Raw genomic sequence first — 21,270 nt, forward strand, 5'->3', positions numbered from 1 at the left:
GTGTGGGGTCACTACTGGGAACATGCGCTGCAGCGCCGCAACAATGTGCGTCCCCTGTACAGCTTGCACCCGCTACTTGATGACATGAAGCGGAGCTGCTATACAGATCACTCGTGACCCCCCCCCTGCCCTTCTCTCCCCAATCCGGCACCCTTACCTTCAGCCTGGTCGCCTCCTCGAGCCGTCCGATTCCGCTGCTCCCACGGTGACCGCGCGGCGCTCTGCTGCTGCCTCCTCCGTGCGCCCTCGCGCCATCCAGCTCTCACTCAGTCACTGCTGTGTGCAGCACACACTGTGCTGGCCGCTTCCCCCCTCCCCTGAGCACGAGCCTGGCAGAGAGGCGTGGCTAGCATGTCCTCCGCTGCGGCTCCGCGGGGTCCTACAGAGACGCGTGTTTCCAGGCAGCTACTACTACGGTACTACTACACTACACCTGGGAAAACAAATAAATAAAGACATGCAAAAGCAGCGCAAATATCAGGTGGGAGAGAAAGTAACAATTGGGAAGTTAATAATAAATCATCACCATTTACTGTATATATATAATACACTGTGTGCCCATCGCTATGAAATACTATTATTACTGCCCGTTGCATGTTGTCTTAAAGATTTCAAATTCCCAATATAAGACTATACAGAGTCTGATTAATTGCAGCGGCTCAGTCATAGGAACGGACTCCTCTTGGTTTTTATTACAGATGTGCGGCGGGCACTTTTCATGTTTTGTGTTTGGGTTTTGGTTCTAATTCTACTTTTGTGTTTTGGTTTTGGCTTGGTTTTGCCAAAACCACCCTTTCGTGTTTTGGTTTTGGATCTGGATGATTTTTGAAAAAAACATAAAAACAGCTAAAATCACAGAAATTGGGGGTAATTTTGTTCCTACGGTATTATTAACCTCAATAACATTCATTTCCACTCATTTCCAGTCTATTCTGAACACCTCACACCGCACAATATTGTTTTTAGGCCTAAAAGTTGCACCGAGGTGCAGGGGTGTATCTAGGGGTCCAAGCGCCCCTGGCAAAGTAAGGTACTGGCGCCCCCATATTTGAAATAGGAAAGGTGCATGTGCAAAAATAGGACATGATCTTGTGGGAAAGGGGCATGACCATACAATAGTTCCCCCAATTCAAATTACGCTACACAGTAGTAACCCTTATACACTTCATGACAGCATCTCCAGCACGCCCCTATCATTTTTAAAAAATTCTACAATTGGTGGACTTATACGGCAGTACCTCAGGACTAATACAGCAGTACCCCTGGACTCATACGGCAGTGTCAGACAGGATGGCACTTTTCAAAAACTATGCCCCAAACAGCACCTCATGCAAAGATGTCAAAGAGGTGCAATGAGGTAGCTGTATGACTAAGCCAAGCGACACAAACAATTCCCACTGGAATTATACGTCCAAAACCCTGGAATTAAATGGCAAAATCACTGGAATTAAATGGCAAAATAACTGGAATTATACATCCAAATCACTGGAATTATACATCCAAATCACTGGAATTAAATGGCAAAATCACTGGAATTATACGTCCAAATCACTGGAATTAAATGGCAAAATCTCGGCATCGCCTGCCTAGTGAAGTGGAATCTAGATGTGATTTGGTACCGCCGTACCGGGGACATAATACCTCCATCAATTGTCTAAATCCCACTGCACTAATGGCGGATACGGACGCATGTCTAACACCAACATAAGTGTCAAGGCCTCAGTTATGAGGGCTTCCATCGTCATGTGAAGCTGAACCACTAGTCATGAACATAGGCCAGGGCCTCAGCTGTTCCTTGCCACTCCGTGTCGTAAATGGCATATTGGCAAGTTTACATTTCTCCTCAGACCATTTCAATTTCTTTTTTTTTACTGAACTTTGGCTTTTTGGATTCTACATGAACTCTACTATCACACTGGGCATCGGCCTTGGCAGACGACGTTGATGGCATTTCATCGTCTATGTCACGGCTAGTGGCAGCAGCTTCAGCAGCAGGAGGAAGTGGTTCTTGATCTTTCCCTATTTTATCCTCCAAATTTTTGTTCTCCATTATGTTTCTGGAGTTATATAACACAATATGCGGCACAGGAATGAAAGACGACTGATGGTCTGGACACTACCACTGGTCTGATGCAGCACAGCAATACTGTGAGGGACTTGTTGTTGTTGTTATTATTATTATTATTATTATACAGCAGCAGTGGACATATAGCAGAAGCGTACACCACTGTGACTGCCTGGTCACTGGAATGACTGATGGCCAGGACACTACCACTGGTCTGATGCAGCACAGCAATACTGTGAGGGACTTGTTGTTGTTGTTATTATTATTATACAGCAGCAGTGGACATATAGCAGCAGCGTATAACTCTGTGACTGCCTGGTCACTGGAATAACTGATGGCCAGGACACTACCACTGGTCTGATGCAGCACAACACAGCAACACTGTAAGGGACTTGTTGTTGTTATTATTATACGGCAGCAGTGGACATATAGCAGCAGCGTATACCACTGTGACTGCCTGGTCACTGGAATGACTAATGGCCAGGACACTACCACTGGTCTGATGCAGCACAACACAGCAACACTGTAAGGGACTTGTTGTTGTTGTTGTTGTTATTATTATTATTATTATTATTATACGGCAGCAGTGGACATATAGCAGCAGCGTATACCACTGTGACTGCCTGGTCACTGGAATAACTGATGGCCAGGACACTACCACTGGTCTGATGCAGCACAACACAGCAACACTGTGAGGCACTTGTTGTTATTATTATTATATGGCAGCAGTGGACATATAGCAGCAGCGTATACCACTGTGACTGCCTGGTCACTGGAATGACTAATGGCCAGGACACTACCACTGGTCTGATGCAGCACAACACAACAACACTGTAAGGGACTTGTTGTTGTTGTTGTTATTATTATTATTATTATTATTATAAGGCAGCAGTGGACATATAGCAGCAGCGTATAACTCTGTGACTGCCTGGTCACTGGAATGACTGATGGCCAGGACACTACCACTGGTCTGATGCAGCACAACACAGCAACACTGTGAGGGACTTGTGGTTGTTATTATTATTATTATTAATATTATTATTATTATTATTATTATTATTATTATTATAATACTGTAGCAGTGGACATATAGCAGCAGCGTATAACTCTGGGACTGCCTGGTCACTGGAATGACTGATGGCCAGGACTCTACCACTGGTCTGATGCAGCACAACACAGCACCACTGAAAGGGACTTATACAGCTACACTGGATATATGGCAGCAGAGGACACCACCACTGTGACTGGTCACTGGACTGATGCTGCACAAGACACTACCCCTGGTCTGATGCAAGACAACACAGCAAAAATGCAAGGGACTTATACAGCAGCCAGCAGCACTGCGGACATATAGCAGCACAGGACACCAACACTGTGACTTGCTGGACTGATGCATCACAATACACTGACTACAGTGGACTGGACTGAGCAGCACAACACAGCACAAGACTCGCCACCCCACTTTCCTGCCCCCTCACAGACACTGAGGACGGAGACACCTCCTCTCACTACACTCTCCGAGACTGGAGTGAAAATGGCAGCAATGTGCGGCTCCTTATATGGAATCCAAATCTAGCGAGAATCCGACAGCGGGATGATGACGTTTTGCCTCGTTCGGGTTTCCAAGTCAGGCGGGAAAACCCGAGCCGGGCTTGGAACCAGGTTCAGAGCGTGAAGTTCGGTATGGTTCGGTTCTCTGAGAACCGAACCCACTCATCTCTAGTTTTTATATTACCTTTCTATACAAGCGCTTAAGCCTGTTGTGTTCTCTACACTTGTGTCACTAGTATCATGTACAAATAGTGCTTCCAGCAGTGTCATGGCTTCTGTCAGCAGGACTGTTGTAAGCAATTTTTTTCTCTGGTGTCACCCCGTCCCCTTCTTACTGATCTCTTGTGGCTTCCTATCTCCCCCCCTCCTGACTGATCTTGTGCTTCCCTTTTCCTCCCCTTTTAACTGATTTATGGTTTCCCGCAATCCCCTCCCCTTCTCACTCAGCTCTCCCCTATTGCCCTCCTTCCCTTCATTCTCACTGATTTATTTATGATATTGGAGAGAGAGGGCACCAAAGCACTTTCTGGCAGAGAGTACCAAAATCTCACTGCGATCATTTTCTATAATTTGTTAAATTGTTACTTGTGATTAACATTTTGATTTTGCCTCTATATTTGAAAAAATATGGCAGCTGACACACGCAAACACACACACACACACACACACACACACCCACACACCCACACACTCAAAAATAAAACAGAATTCTGCCTCCACTGCGCTTGCTGAGTGATAACAAAACAGCATTGTAGTTATGTTTCATAAGATATAGCAGCACCCAGAAGACCAGCGTAAAAGAACAATGGGGGTCATTCCGACCCGTTCGCTCGCTGCGTTTTCACGCAGCAGAGCAAACGGGCTGTGGCAGGACAGCGATCGCCTCTGCCTGATTGACAGGCAGAGGTGATCGATGGGCAGGAGGGGGCGAAAATGCGGCGTTTGGCCGCCGTTTCGTAGGCGCAGTCCGGCCAACGCAGGCGTGGCCGGACCGAACGGGGGGCGGTCCGCAGCGGCTGCGTGATGTCATACGCAGCCGCTGCGGGCCAGGGAGCGAGGAGTAGCTCCCAGCCAGCTCGCTAAAGCTGCGCTGGCCGGGAGTTACTCCTGAAGTGCAAAGGCATCGCCGCTGTGCGATGCCTTTGCACTTCTGCGAGGGGGGGCCGGACTGACATGCGGGGCGGACTAGCCCCGTGCTGGGCGTCCCCCCGCATGTCAGGAAAGTTGATCATAGCTGTGCAAAATTTTGCACAGCTACGATCAACTCGGAATGACCCCCAATATGCTGAGGCCCAAACAGTTCTTTTGAAATACTAGCATAAACATAACTATGTCCTGCTCAATAGGGTTGACAAGTTACTTAAGCTGGGTACACGCTACACAATGTGTGTACCCAGCGACATCAGCAGCAACGGGACCCATCAGGGAGCTGGGATCAGCAATGTGCATACAATGTGGAGCGTGTGGAGAAATGGCAGGGGCCATGCTGCATTGGGCTATCAATAGATGGCGAGACGGCCCCATCTCTAGCAAAGGAGACCCAGCAAGTCTTTCTGGCTTCAGCAAAGTCATTGTTGTGTCCCCGGTTAGTAAAAATTACATGTGCATGCGCAGACTGGCCGTCACTCATATGCATGCCGCAGCCTGTTGCTGGTAGCAGTAGGCTGCCTACAAAAGCACAGAGGATTCCATCAGGAGGGGATCCGGTCAAGACCCCAGCATTCAGGATCCCGGCAGTCGAAATACCGATGCCGGGTTCCCGACACTATTCTGAATGCTGAATAGGGCCACCAAACCCGACCGGGCAACTGCCGGGACTCCGGAGAGGTATGCCAGGGGGATTAGGGTTAGTCTGCGGACTGTGGGCGGTAGGTTTAGGATGCGAGGAGGGGTTAGGGTTAGGCACCCCCTCAGAGGTTTAGGGTTAGGCGTAGGGGGAGAGGGTTAGGTTTAGGCTGCGGGAAGGGAGGGTTAGGGTTAGGAACACCTGGGGAGGGCTAGGCTATAGGGGAGGGGGGAGGTTAGGGTTAGGCTGTGGAAAGGGAAGGTTAGGGGGCCATCCCTGTCAGGATTCTGATCATCGGGTTGCCGCTGTCAGTATTCTGACCGCTGGCATCCCAACAACTGGCATTCTCTACCCAACCCATCAGGAGGGGACGCCACTAGATATTGTCGGAGGGGTAAGTAATGTTAAATACCCATGGCATGTTCATTAGTATCACTGCAATACTAAATAAAATATTCTGCTGGTAAGAAGTTGTTAAATATGGCCCTTAATCTCTCTCCACTTTATCTCTCTCCAGGCTTTGATAACCTATCATTCATATTTCAGCTCACCACAATTATCAATCACTCTCACCACATAAATCTATATAATAATTCTATAAGGTCTGTCCTGATCCAGACATGCGCAGTGGCACAGACCATGAACAATGCGGCACCTGCTGCCCACACTAATGGCTTCCACTGTGGGGACAGAGGTGGGACTTTGTGAAAGTGTGGCCGGTGTATGTGTAGAGGCGGTGGGAGGAGAGACTCCGTGACCTGACAGTCACCAGGTTCAATATGCTAGTATTCCTATAAAGCACTGGCTCCCAAACTGGATTACATGGCATCCTGGGGTGCTGTGGGGCACTTGCAGGGGTGCCAAGGGTTGATTGTCGTGGACCAAATCAAATTATTTATGGTCAACCTGATAGGCAAAAACAGAGCTGGTGGCTGCTAATCGCAAAATATGTGGACAAACAGAAGCGCAACCCTGGCCACCTTTATATAACTGAGCCCAATGATTACAGGTAAGCACAATTTACTTAATTTCATATATTTTTTCTGAATTTATCAATAAGAAACTTCTGGCCTGGGGGTGCTGTGAAAAAAAAAAGCTAATACTCTAGAGCACCATGATTCAAGAATGTTTGGGAATCACTGCTGTAAAGTTGAAAGTACATTAATTATAGTAAAAATGTTAGCAGGTCACAGCTGTATTGACTGAAGTCAGCTAGATCAAGGACAACAAAACAAGGTTGTTTTAGGTCAATGAAACTAACAAGAAAAGCAAAAATACAGTTTTAAAGCGTGCACCGTTCCACAGACACATGGTGGTATATTTACTAAAGTGCGGGTTTACAGAAATGGAGATGGTGCCAATCACAATCAATCAGATTCCAGCTATTACAGTCTAAAAGGCTTTAGATAAATGATAAGTAAAATCTGCTTGGTTGCGATGGGCCGCATTTCCACTTCAGTAAACCCGCACTTTAGTAATTACTGTATACCACAAATACACAGTAAACAGATAAATAAAAAACAGCGCTCCAAATCAATAGTGCAGCATACAAGGCTTGAGGAGGTCACCGCCAGGGGCGGATTGGGAACAAAAAGCGGCCCTGGAAAAATTTGTACTAGTGGCCCCACTTGGGCAGCACCAGAGGTGTAAGGTCTACCATGGGCCATGGCAGCAGCACCCTTCCCACAAGACTTTCCAGATAGTGGGCATGTCCAGCATCAAGGGGAAGTTAAAAGGAAATAAAATTAAATGTTATAAGCACATTATATGATACAGCTTTAGAATTTAGGAAACTATATATTTCTCTAGAAAGATATATTTTCTTACGTATCCCAAGGGCCGGCCCGACCTTTTTTTGGGGGGTAAGCAAAACTAAATTTTGGCGCCCCTTGTTAGGCACGTGCCCAACAAAAGGGGTGTGATCTCACAAGATAGGGGTGTGGCCACACAATTGTACCAGCAAGGGTACAGGGTGATAGTGGGTGACAGGGAAATAGTAGGTAACTGGGGACACAGGGATGACTGAGAGATAGTGGGTGATTGAATTAGGTCTCAGATTAGATGTATGCTATCTCAGTACAATAATGTGAAAGCTATATTAATGTATTTTTAATAAGACAAATATGAGAGACAAAAAATGCTAATCAAAGCCATTTACTGTTGATAAATACATCAGTGCAAATGTAAAAGCATGCACATGTATGATGCATCCATAATGATGGTAGTGTCCATGTCTCATAGATAAAGTCTCTTCATGTGTGTGTATATATGGGGGTGAGTGAGACTTATCTGAGAGGAGAGGCAGCGCTGAGAGGAGGATCCAGTGGCAGCAGACGGATCCTTGAAGTGGATCCGTTGATGAATGAGAAAAGATCCATTCACTGATTTGCCATGTGCCCGCCCCCTCCTTACTTCCAGCCTGCGTGCCACTAAGATCCTCTGATGCTGGTGGTGACTAACTGGGGAGGCGGGCCAGGGAAACGTTCGGGTCCTGCAGGACGCGCTGTCAGTCACTGGTCCTGTGTGCGCCTCAGCCAATAGCATTTCAGTATTGACTGAGGCGCACACAGGACTGTGATTCACAGCGCGTCCTGCAGGACCCGATCAGATTTAAAAAGTGTGTCCCTCTCTGCAGCAGCGCCCTCTACAGGCTGGCACTCAACGCGGCCGCGTACCCCCGCGTATGCGGCGGGCCAGCACTATGTATCCCAATCACTATTCACTCAATCTTATATGTCAGCCAAGCAGGCAGACAGAGCATACACTGACTAGATCATCTGCAATCACAGGCTAAGTGGCAAAGTCATTTTCATATTTGAAAATTGTTTGGCATCTTATTCATTATGTCTATAAATAGGACCACATATCCTCAAACAAAACAGGCCCCGAGGGTGCGTCGGCCCACCGGGAATCTTCCCTGTAGACCCTATGGCCAATCCGCCTCTGGTCACCGCCACCTCCAAAAGTCCACAGTTTCACTTTCAGTCCACAATCGCCTAAATGTGCACCCTCTGGGATGACAGGGATTAAATCGTTTTCCTCTCAATATAATTCTTTGTTAATCATTCATCAGTTAACTCTTGATATAATTCTTCTCTCATGTTCCCTCTGGTGGTATTAGGTACCAGTATTATCCGTGAACTGGGTGAACTGATCAGACCAGATTCCAGGACCAAGGGGTGGTGCCCATCCGGTGATGAAACAGTACGAATAACCTGGGAGGTACCTGTGTTAACATCACATGCTATATAGGGTGGGCACGCATTGATACCCAATTTTTTCTGGTACCCACAGCTGATTGTATGGTGGATTACACACATATTTGGATTTTAGGAGAAGTTCTTAATAAATTTAAGCTGCCTAAATAAACGGTGTTACACTATATACATTCTCCCTTTTGTTTTTGGTGGGTGTTTACGGCTAATACTGGTACCCAATACCACCAGAGGGAACACGAGAGAAGGAGAATTATATCAAGAGTTAACTGATGAATGGAAGCGATTAACAAAGAATTCTATTGAGAGGAAAACTGTGATTTCCTGACATATAGGCGACTGTGGACTGAAACTGTGGACTGTATACCCCAAAGTCTGGATCCCTAGTGCCAGGGCATTACTGTAGCATGGGTTCCTTTATCACGCTGGGTATGGTATGCTTCATATCAACATTCTTACATGCTAAATTATACAGGGCTTCTACTACAGCATACAACATATTCTAACAATTCTTTCATTCTTTATTCATGAGTCTTCTTGTGCGTGGATCATAGCCTATGCAGACCAGTGGCTAGAGGCTTTTATCATTTATTGCTTTTGTCATTAGTTTGGAGGGGTAACAGTTCTACGTGCTGATGATTATAAATCAGTATATAATTTACCAGACATAATTATAAAGGAAAACATAGCTATAGGAACTTGGTTGCTGTCAATATTTTTGTAAATTATATATTACCAAACAGGCTACAAAATCTGGAAAAAAAGGTCAGTGGAATGACAAACCTTTGATAATATAGGGTTTCATGTATAGATGTATGCAAATGTAACTTTTTCGCAGATGAGCGATTATCATCAGTCTGCGCATGCTTCTAAGTCGTACTGTGCATGTGTCGCGATGGTCTTGTGACAGCGGTTGCAATGATTGACTATCAGCGACCGTTTGGGGGAAGTAAAAGGGGATTGGCAGCAAAAACATAAACATGTTGCAATCTTTTTGGAGTCGTGTTTGCGACTGTGATCCCTTATGCAGCTGCAATGTCTCCGGTGTCTTACTTCTTGCGGTCATACTGCGCAACCACAGGGATACTTGGAACTTCTATAATATGCGACAGACAGTGTTTGACTGTGGCACGAATGGCCCACCAAGGGAGTGCATTGGTAGGGGCCCATTCTGGGGGGGTCCAGCCATCATAAAGGCTTGGCTAACTATCAGAGACTGCATAATCTGGGCCCCTTTATAAATATATATAGTAAATATGGTTAGAGCAGCATGATAATGTAGCAGATTAATAACAGCAATGCACTGTAGTGAATACACCATTGTCCTGTGCAGTATACTGTAATGTTTGTATAATGTATAATTCAAGTGCACAGTCTAAAACCTGATCCCTAGAGGAGGGTGTGGGTCCTCAGACAGTGGGGTCCACCGGGGGTTTCCCCTGTGCCCTAATGGTACAGTCCTGCTGTGTCTGTGCGCAGCCACTGGGATTCACAAAGCGGCTGGTGGGGGTGTCAATATACATCCAAGCAGCAGTGACATTTGCATATTTTCTTAGAGGCGCTTCGTGTAAATGCATTCGCGTACATTTCTGAGTCAGTCCCAAAGCTTGTATAGTGCTTTACCTCATCTTCCAGTCTGACCAAGAGAGCCTATTTGTCTAGTGCATCATTACATCATTTGGTTATTGTTATTTAATAAGTTATGCATTCTTTCCTAGGAATAAAAAGTTAGCATTTTCAGATTGCTACAAAATAATTTGCTGTGGTTTTTGCATTGTTGTACTGTCTCATCCATCTTCTCCTTTATCGGAAGCCTGTGATTTGCTGACAAATACAGTCCATAATACGGACAAAGGACCTTGGCTCAATGCAGAAATATGTTCACAATGACATTTTAATGTCAATACTCTTAATATAGCTCCTTATAAGTAATGCAGAAAAAATGCCCTGCATCAAAGGGATTAATGGAGTGAAACAGCATAGGGAATGCTGCAGCAATTTGATTAGTAAAGCCACACTTAGATTAGGCATAACTGCTAGCAAAGGGATCACACGCACACACACACACACACACACACACACACACACACACACACACACACACACACACACACACTATATATATATATATATATATATATATATATATATACAAACTAGTGATGTGCACCGGACATTTTCGGGTTTTGTGTTTTGGTTTTGGATTCGGTTCCGCGGCCGTGTTTTGGATTCGGACGCGTTTTGGCAAAACCTCCCTGAAATTTTTTTGTCGGATTCGGGTGTGTTTTGGATTCGGGTGTTTTTTTACAAAAAACCCTCAAAAACAGCTTAAATCATAGAATTTGGGGGTCATTTTGATCCCATAGTATTATTAACCTCAATAACCATAATTTACACTCATTTTCAGTCTATTCTGAACACTGAACACCTCACAATATTATTTTTAGTCCTAAAATTTGCACAGAGGTCGCTGGATGGCTAAGCTAAGCGACACAAGTGGCCGACACAAACACCTGGCCCATCTAGGAGTGGCACTGCAGTGTCAGGCAGGATGGCACTTCAAAAAAATAGTCCCCAAACAGCACATGATGCAAAGAAAAAAAGAGGCGCACCAAGGTCGCTGTGTGACTAAGCTAAGCGACCCAAGTGGCCGACACAAACACCTTGCCCATCTAGGAGTGGCACTGCAGTGTCAGGCAGGATGGCACTTCAAAAAAATTGTCCCCAAACAGCACATGATGCAAAGAAAAAAAGAGGCGCACCAAGGTCGCTGTGTGACTAAGCTAAGCGACACAAGTGGCTGACACAAACACCTGGCCCATCTAGGAGTGGCACTGCAGTGTCAGGCAGGATGGCACTTAAAAAAAATTGTCCCCAAACAGCACATGATGCAAAGAAAAATGAAAGAAAAAAGAGGTGCAAGATGGAATTGTCCTTGGGCCCTCCCACCCACCCTTATGTTGTATAAACAGGACATGCACACTTTAACGAACCCATCATTTCAGCGACAGGGTCTGCCACACGACTGTGACTGAAATGACTGGTTGGTTTGGGCCCCCACCAAAAAAAGAAGCAATCAATCTCTCCTTGCACAAACTGGCTCTACAGAGGCAAGATGTACACCTCATCATCATCCTCCGATTCCTCACCCCTTTCACTGTGTACATCCCCCTCCTCACAGATTATTAATTCGTCCCCACTGGAATCCACCATCTCAGGTCCCTGTGTACTTTCTGGAGGCAATTGCTGCTGGTGAATGTCTCCACGGAGGAATTGATTATAATTCATTTTGATGAACATCATCTTCTCCACATTTTCTGGAAGTAACCTCGTACGCCGATTGTTGACAAGGTGAGCGGCTGCACTAAACACTCTTTCGGAGTACACACTGGAGGAGGGGGCAACTTAGGTAGAGTAAAGCCAGTTTGTGCAAGGGCCTCCAAATTGCCTCTTTTTCCTGCCAGTATACGTACGGACTGTCTGACGTGAATACTTGGATGCGGTCACTCATATAATCCTCCACCATTCTTTCAATGGTGAGAGAATCATATGCAGTGACAGTAGACGACATGTCAGTAATCGTTGGCAGGTCCTTCAGTCCGGACCAGATGTCAGCATTCGCTCCAGACTGCCCTGCATCACCACCAGCGGGTGGACTCGGAATTCTTAGCCTTTTCCTCGCACCCCCAGTTGCGGGAGAATGTGAAGGAGGAGATGTTGATGGGTCACGTTCCGCTTGACTTGACAATTTTCTCACCAGCAGGTCTTTGAACCTCTGCAGACTTGTGTCTGCCGGAAAGAGAGATACAACGTAGGTTTTAAATCTAGGATCGAGCACGGTGGCCAAAATGTAGTGCTCTGATTTCAACAGATTGACCACCCATGAATCCTGGTTAAGCGAATTAAGGGCTCCATCCACAAGTCCCACATGCCTAGCGGAATCGCTCTGTTTTAGCTCCTCCTTCAATGTCTCCAGCTTCTTCTGCAAAAGCCTGATGAGGGGAATGACCTGACTCAGGCTGGCAGTGTCTGAACTGACTTCACGTGTGGCAAGTTCAAAGGGTTGCAGAACCTTGCACAACGTTGAAATCATTCTCCACTGCGCTTGAGTCAGGTGCATTCCCCCTCCTTTGCCTATATCGTGGGCAGATGTATAGGCTTGAATGGCCTTTTGCTGCTCCTCCATCCTCTGAAGCATATAGAGGGTTGAATTCCACCTCGTTACCACCTCTTGCTTCAGATGATGGCAGGGCAGGTTCAGGAATGTTTGGTGGTGCTCCAGTCTTCGGCACGCGGTGGCTGAATGCCGAAAGTGGCCCGCAATTCTTCGGGCCACCGACAGCATCTCTTGCACGCCCCTGTCATTTTTTAAATAATTCTGCACCACCAAATTCAATGTATGTGCAAAACATGGGACGTGCTGGAATTTGCCCAGATGTAATGCACGCACGTAAGAGGTTGTCAGCTGTGTGCCTCTTCTGGAAAGCGGTGATACAAAGCGTAGCCTGCCTAGGAACGAGTTGGCGTTTGCGAGATGCTGCTACTGGTGCCACCGCTGCTGTTCTTGCTGCGGGAGGCAATACATCTACCCAGTGGGCTGTCACAGTCATATAGTCCTGAGTCTGCCCTGCTCCACTTGTCCACATGTCCGTGGTTAAGTGGACATTGGGTACAACTGCATTTTTTAGGACACTGGTGACTCTTTTTCTGAGGTCTGTGTACATTTTCGGTATCGCCTGCCTAGAGAAATGGAACCTAGATGGTATTTGGAACCGGGGACACAGTACCTCAATCAAGTCTCTAGTTGCCTCTGAATTAACGGTGGATACCGGAACCACGTTTCTCACCGCCCAGGCTGCCAAGGCCTGAGTTATCCGCTTTGCAGCAGGATGACTGCTGTGATATTTCATCTTCCTCGCAAAGGACTGTTGGACAGTCAATTGCTTACTGGAAGTAGTACAAGTGGTCTTCTGACTTCCCCTCTGGGATGACGATCGACTCCCAGCAGCAACAACAGCAGTGCCAGCAGCAGTAGGCGTTACACTCAAGGATGCATCAGAGGAATCCCAGGCAGGAGAGGACTCGTCAGACTTGCCAGTGACATGGCCTGCAGGACTATTGGCTTTCCTGTGTAAGGAGGAGATTGACACTGAGGGATTTGGTGGTGTGGTTTGCAGGAGCTTGGTTACAAGAGGAAGGGATTTAGTTGTCAGTGGACTCCTTCCGCTGTCACCCAAAGATTTTGAACTTGTCACTGACTTCTGTTGAATGCGGTCCAGGTGACGTATAAGGGAGGATGTTCCTAGGTGGTTAACGTCCTTACCCCTACTTATTACAGCTTGACAAAGGCAACACACGGCTTGACACCTGTTTTGGGGGTCATTCCGAGTTGATCGCTAGCTGCCGTTGTTCGCTGCGTAGCGATCAGTGAAACAAAATGGTTAATCTGTGCATGCGTATGCATCGCAATGTGAACGCGCGTCGTACTGGTACAAAGTTCTTTGTGGTTTTGCACTGGTTCTAGCGACGATTCCAAACGTACAGCCGATCGCAAGGAGATTGACATGAAGTGGGTGTTTCTGGGTGGCAACTGACCATTTTCAGGGAGTTTTTGGCAAAACGCAGGCGTGGCTGAAAAAACGCAGGAGTGGCTTGGCGTTCGCTGGGCGGGTGTGTGACGTCAAAAGCCGTCCCTCCGTCATTAGAATCAACGCACATGAAGAGTAAGTACAGGGCTGGTCTTGTTTTGCACAAAAAGATTTTGCAGGCGCTCTGCTGCACAAGCGTTCGCACTTTTGCAAAGCGAAAATACACTCCCCAGTGGGCGGCGACAATGCGTTTGCACGGCTGCTGAAAACTGCTAGGGAGCGATCAACTTGGAATGACCCCTTAAGAGACAGAAGGATTTGAGCAAGCCTACTTCCACAGAAGATTTGTGGTTAGTTTTCCAAGATTCCTTTAAAAACTGCCGAGTTCCTTCATAAACTGTATGCAAGTGTACCTAGAAGAATTGATGCAGTTATGCTGTTTTGAAGGCAAAGGGTGATCACACCAAATATCGATTTGATTTAGATTTCTCTTCTGTTCATTCACTTTGCATTTTGTTTACTGATAAAAATAAACTATTAACACTTCTATTTTTGTAAGCATTCGTACTTTGCAGCATGTTTTCCACACCTGCCTAAAACTTTTGCACAGTAATATATATATATATATATATATATATATAAAATCTAAGACTTCAGGACGCCAAGAGGTGTGTAATGCTTTATGCATATTGACAATGCCGTTTTATATGCAGGAATGAAAGCTATACCTTAAACACACCTTAATACATTTTACCATGGAGCCGCTACGGCCGCTGTACTTAATACACACTCTACGTACTTTGTACGCTATTAGCGTACAAAGTCCCGTGCTGTGTACGGACTTAGCGTACAAACGCCGCGCTGACGGTACAAAGTACTCACAGCGCATACACACCCAGAGATACACTTTAAACCTTCTACAGCAATGCAATGCAATAATAATGCACTTTAAACCTTATACAGCAATGCAATGCAATGATAATACACTTTAAACCTTAGCAGGGCAATGAAGACACGACACCAGATTGTAATTAAACTGCTAGGTTCCGACACCACAGGGTATTATTGCTGAAAGGGGGTTACAATACAAATAATACAATACAATATAACAGAGTAACGTGAGTGGACAAGCTTGCGCAACCCGGGCGGTCCTCGGTCATCTGATAGATAACTTTGTGAGTCTTGTGTCTGACCAGGCCTGCTGCAGGCTCTCTTTATTCACTTCATCCAAAACATAACACAATGGATACTGTAATCTCTTTGTCCATTGGACACAGGGATGGTCATTTACAGTACAGGAGAGGTCATAGGTCTGTTTGAATAGGTGGGCGATGTCTATTTTCACTGCTCTTGTGGGTAGTCTCCTCTGGATTCCCGCTGCATACATAATGTACAGTAAATACAGTTTATATCTATATTCTGCTCCTGCACATAACTATCCGCAGGAACATGCGATCTTCCTCAAACCAACACCGGAATGTTTCCCTTAAAATACCCTACAGCTGGATACCAAACACTACCTTGTAACCTTGTTCTTTCCCCTCCTATCCTGTAAAGGTGAATCCTTTTGTTCTGAAAACATTCAAACTGTTGTTACTTTCTGATGTGGTGCAGGGATACTATGTGTACATTGTGCACTATTTGGATTAAATATGTAATGTGTTTTGATAGCTTTCCATGCGTTCACAAACTCTACCATAAATACCCATACCATGCGCTAATGCGCATGACCGCGGGAGCGACCATACGCAAATTGCGGATATGTGCACGCACAGCAGAGCAAGTACGCGCACGGAGGCCATCTGTGTGTGGTTTGTACTTGGTGTGTGTGTTGTAATATTTTTCAACTTTGACAATATGATCTATAATTTCACTTCACAGCTACAAGATGGTATAATGTTGCTGTTACGGCAACATGGGAAGCTGAGACTGCTATAGGAATGACTCTTGTCTTTATATTTTAACAATATTATTCAAACACAGTATTGACAGAGAGAATTATAAAAAAAAATTGTCACCTCTTAGATCGGGTTGGGTATGTGATCCCGGCGGTCAGCATACCAGCACCGGGATCCCGGCAGCAGAATGCCGGTGGTGGTGGTGGTGTGTGTGTGGGGGGGTGAGCGAAACAAAGCCCCTTGCGGGCTTGGTGGCTACAGTATGTCAGCTTCACTTATATTTCTAATACTAGTAGTATGTATTTTCAACAAGTACTATTTTTGTGGTGTGTTTGGTTATAATATAACCTGTGATGTAATCTGGCTTCAATCTGGCTTCATTTAGAATTAAGGGGCGATTCAGCATCAGTCGCTATTGTGCCGAAATCATTATGAAGCTATTTCAGCACATGTGCGCATGCGCGTATGCTGGTGTGCGAATGTGCAAAGTCATAAACTGCGTTCTTTTCAGAACGCAGTCTAAGTTCTGTTGGGGGCAGTGATGGGGGCTCGATGCCACATTTTGTGGGCATCAACGCACTGTTTGGGGGATCTGCAGGTGTGTCCGGACCATTTGCAGGGTAGGCTGCAGCGCCTGCGTGACATCGCATGTAGCCGATGCGACCCAAAACCGCAGCTAGGGGGCTGCCCTTATCATGCGAGCACTTTGCTGCTGAGCGAAGCTTTTGCATGTTGGCGGGGGAAAGGGCCCGGCATGCAGGGTAAACTCATACTGGCAGCACAAAAGGAACACACTGGAAACTGTGAGAGCAGGGCCACCATCAGAGGGGACCGTTTCTCAATTCCGTACAAATCGGAATGAAGCCCTTAGAACATTGGGGGTAATTCAGATCTGATCGCTCGCTAGCGTTTTTTTGCAGCGCTGTGATCAGGTCAGAACTGCGCATGCGTATGCACCGCAATGCACAGGCGCGTCACACAGGTACAAAGCGGGTCGCCGTTCAGTGATAGGTTTGTGCGGGGAATCCATTCGCACGGGCGATCACAAGGAGATTGACAGATTGAAGGCGTTTGTGGGTGGTAACTGACCATTTTCTGGGAGTGGTTGGAAAAACGCAGGCGTGTCCAAACGTTTGCGGGGAGGGTTCCTAATGTCAATTCCGGTCCCGGACAGGCTGAAGTGTTTGCAGCGGCTGAGTAAGTCCTGGGCTACTCAGAGACTGCACAAGATCTGTTCGTACAGCTCTGCTACACATGCGTTTGCACACTTGCAAAGCGAAAATACACTCCCCTATGGGCGGCGACTATCTGTTCGCAGGGGTGTAGTATGTGATGCCGGCGGTCGGGCTCCCGGCGGCCAGCATACCAGTGCCGGAATCCCGACCGCCGGCATACTGACAGCTGGGCGAGCGCAAATGAGCCCCTTGCGGGCTCGCTGCGCTTGCCACGCTGCGGGCACGGTGACGCGCTACGCGTACCGCGCTATCTATTCTCCCTCCAGGGGGGGTCATGGACCCCCAAGAGAGAGAAAAGCTGTCGGTATGCCGGCGGTCGGGGTTTTCTCTGCGTGTTGCAGCTATCTATCGCCCACCTGGGCAACCCAGAAAGTTTCTGGAAGATTTTTCTGCTTGACTCCCTCACTTTTTATCCTCTGACATCTCCACCATCATTATGGGCGATTTCAATATCTCTATTGACAGTCCACATGCCTCTAAACTACTCTCTCTAACCTCCTCTCTTGGCCTCTCCCAATGGACTGACTCCCCTACTCACCAGGAGGGCCACTGCCTTGATCTTATATTCACCAGACTATGCTCTGTTTCTGAACTCACTAACACTCCTTTCCCTCTCTCAGATCACAACCTTATCATCTGCATGCTCTCTTCCATTACTTCAAACTCAATGTCCCTGAAGTCTACCAAGCCGCCTCTAACCTGCAGAAATATTAATGCTATTAATTTTCAACAACTATCTACCTCACTGCAACCACTGCTCTCACCAATTTCTACATTCACTTCTCCTGAGACTGCTGTGTCACACCTTAACCAAACTCTAGAAACAGCACTTGATGAAGTGGCTCCAGCTACCCATCACACTTCACGTAGACTTAGATGTCAACCGTGGCACTCTAAATACACTAGACACCTACAAAAACTTTCTCACATATTACCTTATCGTAATGCTCTGGACACTGCCAAACAAACATATTTCCAATCTCTCATCTCTGCTCAAGCCTCTAGCCCCAAGCGATTTTTTAATACATTTAAATCACTTCTTGTCCCTCCCTCACCCAACCCACCAGCCACTGTAGGTGCGCAAGATCTTGATTCCTATTTCAAGGACAAGATTCAAAAGATTCAAAATGAAATAGTTTGCTCTTCCACAGTCAGTGACCTGCTCAATTCCCTGCCTGAACCTTCTAACACCTTCTCTTCATGTGATCCTACAAATGAAGATGAAGTATCTGCACTCTTTTCATCTGCCTACTCTACTACCTCTCCCCTTTACTCTATACCCTCACAAATTAGTAAAGCTCTGTCTGCTCTGCTCATCCCAACCTTAACTAAAATATGTAATCTCTCTCTGTCTACTGGTATCTTTCCTTCTCTGTACAAGCATGCAGTGATTACTCCCATTCTGAAAAAAAAAAAACTCTGACCCTAACTCTCTCTCAAACTACCGTCCCATCTCTCAGATCCAATGCCCCTCCAAGCTACTTGAGAGACTTGCCTACACTTGCCTCACACACTTTCTTAACTCACACAGCCTACTGGACCCACTTCAGTCAGGATTTAGTGCCCAACACTTCACAGAGACAGCACTGACTAAGGTAGTGAATGATTTGGTCACTGCTAAATCTAAAGGCCATTACTCACTACTTATTCTCCTTGATCTTTCTGCTGCTTTTGACACTGTTCACCATTCTCTTCTCATACAAACACTACAATCCCTAGGTCTTCAGGACACAGCCCTTTCTTGGTTCTCATCCTACCTATCTAATCGCTTCTTCAGTGTTCGTTTCTCTTATTCCACCTCCTCTTTGCTACCTGTCTCAGTTGGAGTACCGCAAGGCTCAGTCCTAGGTCCTCTGCTTTTCTTTATCTATACCACATCTCTTGGCAAACTAATCAACTCTTTCGGATTTCAGTACCATCTGTATGTGGATGATACTCAAATCTACCTATTATCCCCAGATTTGTCACCTTCTGTATTGTGCCGTGTCACTGAATGCCTTTCTGCCATTTCATCTTGGATGACATCTCGCCACCTCAACCTTAATATTTCCAAAACAGAATTAATTATATTTCTACCGGCCAATAGTAGTTACCAACCTGATATCTCTATCACTATTGAGAACTTGGCAATCATCCCTGCCCCACAAGTTCGCTGCCTAGGTGTCATTCTTGACTCTGAACTGTTCTTTGTTCCCCACATTCAATCTGTCTCAAGATCATGTTACATACATCTAAGAAACATATCCAGAATACGACCATATCTTACACAAGACACTGTTAAAACTCTAATCCATGCTCTCATTATCTCCCGCATTGATTATTGTAATAGTCTCCTGACCGGTCTTCCCAAACATAGGCTCTCACCACTACAATTGATTTTGAATTCAGCTGCGAGGATAATCTTCCTTGCTAGACGTTCAACGTCTGCAGATCCGCTCTGTCAGTCCCTCCATTGGTTACCAGTATTCTACCGTATTAAATATAAAATACTTTTACTCACATACAAGGCTATTAACCAAACTGCACCAACATACATCTCTTCACTCATCTCAAAATATCTCCATATCCGACTTCTCCGCTCTGCACAAGATCTGCGTCTCTCATCCACACGCATCACTTGTTCAGGTGGGCGGAATAGATTACTTCTAGAAGAGTTGACACAAAATGGGGTGGTTGTAGCGTCCTAACGCTCAGAGTAGTGTCCCAGTAAAACAGTCAAGTCCATGTATTTTTCATCACATCCACGAGTGTACCAGATGAGTCAGCCATGTTGGGAGTACTTCGAAGGTTACACTGTGGGAGCCATAGAAGAATCCAAGGCATGTTTGGGAAATCTGATACTTGTGTAGTAGTATAATATACCCTGCAGTGAAAGATCCACGTGAAGTACATCCTGCCTGCGGAGGAACCATCCGAGGCAACTAATTGAGGTGCACTGTGTAGGCTGCCGCTTGCAAGATGTGCAATCAGTGGAGGTACACATTACAGGAATGGGGTGTAAGTATGCTGTAAGAAAAAAAAACATGGTAAAAACATAAGGAAAACTGAGATAACATATTATTTTGGCATGTGGGTGTGAGAATGTGGGGAGCACACTTATGTCCAACAGAAATGTCACTGCTGAGCCTGGTCCTGGTGTTCTCCCCCCTCAGCTACCTGCTCACCTTGAGGGGTAGGCCGGGGACAGTCTGGATGTTCTAAGCAGGAGAGGTAGTAAGATGGGATGCCAGCTGTCGGTATGCAGCGCTGCGGGCCTGGTGGTGAGCATCGCTCACTACAGGTTCTATTCCCACCTGGTCAGTGGTGTGGAACCACCAACCGAGTGGGAATTAGGGGCGGGTGTCAGTATGCCAGCCGTTGGCAAAATGCCAGCAGTCGGGATTACAGCATCGGTCTCCTGGACGCCGGGATCCCGACCACAGGAATTTTGACTGCATTCCCTGGTGGCAGTGCTCTCATGGCAGAGATTAGGAGAGGCCATATAATGATCCTGAGCGGCAGTGTTAAAAAAATGTTTTTGAGATTCTAGAGTAGTCCAAAGTCCAAATCCAGTTCAAACACAGTTATAACTCTATATCCTCGGAATTCAAGTTCGTAGCCCAGAGCTAAGAGGGGCCCACCTTCCTTGTCAAAGTCACATGTGTTATATACATTTTTCACGATTGGGTGGTACATAGGGGCTTTAATAAACATTTGCCTTGGGGCTTGCAGTATATCTAGGTATGCCCCTGGACCTGCTGTTTGTAATGTGGTATAAAATGAACTGTGTGGCATAATGTAACATAAAATTATTTGGGGCACTGTAATGTTGCCCGATATGACATGGAGGCACTATAGTGTGGCATAATATAAACTGGGAATACTATGCCATAATGTGAATTGGAGGTACTGTAGTGCATAATGTGTACTGGCAGCCCTACAATGTGACATAA

At 46.1% G+C, this 21,270-nt stretch overlaps 1 protein-coding gene across 4 annotated transcripts in view; it reads right to left on the bottom strand.

Moving 5' to 3' along the window:
• RASL10B (RAS like family 10 member B) overlaps positions 1–340 on the bottom strand; it is a 231,776-nt gene extending 231,436 nt beyond the window's left edge. For all 4 annotated transcript variants that reach the window (XM_063953990.1, XM_063953989.1, XM_063953987.1 and 1 more), the window contains exon 1: positions 158–340. The gene's annotated coding sequence lies outside the window, so the exon portion shown is untranslated. The remainder of the gene's footprint in view (positions 1–157) is intronic.
• Positions 341–21,270: the final 20,930 nt, after the last annotated feature.

The sequence above is a fragment of the Pseudophryne corroboree genome, chromosome 2 (assembly GCF_028390025.1).
Source record: "Pseudophryne corroboree isolate aPseCor3 chromosome 2, aPseCor3.hap2, whole genome shotgun sequence".
NCBI classification, from domain to species: Eukaryota; Metazoa; Chordata; class Amphibia; order Anura; family Myobatrachidae; genus Pseudophryne; species Pseudophryne corroboree.